Source organism: Etheostoma spectabile, chromosome 2, assembly GCF_008692095.1.
Source record: "Etheostoma spectabile isolate EspeVRDwgs_2016 chromosome 2, UIUC_Espe_1.0, whole genome shotgun sequence".
Classification (NCBI taxonomy): Eukaryota; Metazoa; Chordata; class Actinopteri; order Perciformes; family Percidae; genus Etheostoma; species Etheostoma spectabile.
Window position 1 is genome coordinate 15,496,755 of NC_045734.1, and position 777 is coordinate 15,497,531.

The 777-nt window shown below is 39.0% G+C and overlaps 2 protein-coding genes across 5 annotated transcripts in view; one reads left to right on the plus strand and one right to left on the minus strand.

The window, feature by feature from the left end:
* The window catches only part of si:dkey-92j12.5 (multiple PDZ domain protein), a 42,034-nt gene that overhangs the window by 38,462 nt on the left and 2,795 nt on the right, over positions 1-777 (plus strand). The window lies entirely within an intron of this gene.
* Positions 1-777, minus strand: part of tyrp1b (tyrosinase-related protein 1b) — a 24,276-nt gene that overhangs the window by 12,146 nt on the left and 11,353 nt on the right. The gene's annotated exons all lie outside the window — the stretch shown is intronic.

Below are 777 nucleotides of genomic sequence, written 5' to 3' on the forward strand. Positions count from 1 at the left end.
AAGTAGGTTTCAAACCAGTTTAGTACTGAGCCAGAAAGTCCTACCCAGTTTTTCAAAGGCAGACTCCGGTTCCCTTGACAATAATGAGCAAGTGCAGCCACTGTGTGAGAAGCACTGAGACCATTGTGCTTTTGGACCGAAGGAGCTGCAGTGTTTCTTGTGATTTGTATTTTGATGTGCTTCCAATTGATCATTTGTTTTAAGTCAACTTTCGGTTAACATAACCAAAGACAAATTTCTTTGTTTTCTTATTTCATCGTGGAAATAACCCTTTTGTTTTTTTTCAACAGCTTGTTAAACTAAATAATACATTTGAAGACACTGGAAAACTTATGTCAACTGACATTTAAATCAAGTTAAAAATTTATAGTAATTAAAGGAAGAACACAATAATTAATAATTAATATATTCAAGAAGGTTGAGTAACCCCCAAATTCCACAGGATGCTGAATGGCTACGGATCGGCTCCGCTGCGTTTCGGCTCCGTGCTCCGCCGTCTGTTAACACACACTAGGTCCAGAATTGTTGCGGAACAGCTGCGGCCATGACTGACAGCTGAAGTCTCGAGGACACAAATTCATGTAGAATAAAACCACAAAATCAACAACAGTTGGTTTCCATCTTGAGGAATAGAGAAGAAACAACTCTGTGTTGTGTTTTCAAGGTGTAGTGCAGGGAAATATGATCCACCGTGAGCATGGTGCGGATAGCACCGTGAGTCTGTTTTATTTTGAATAATTAACAAGATTTTTATTTGTTTCTGTGCTCGACTTCCTG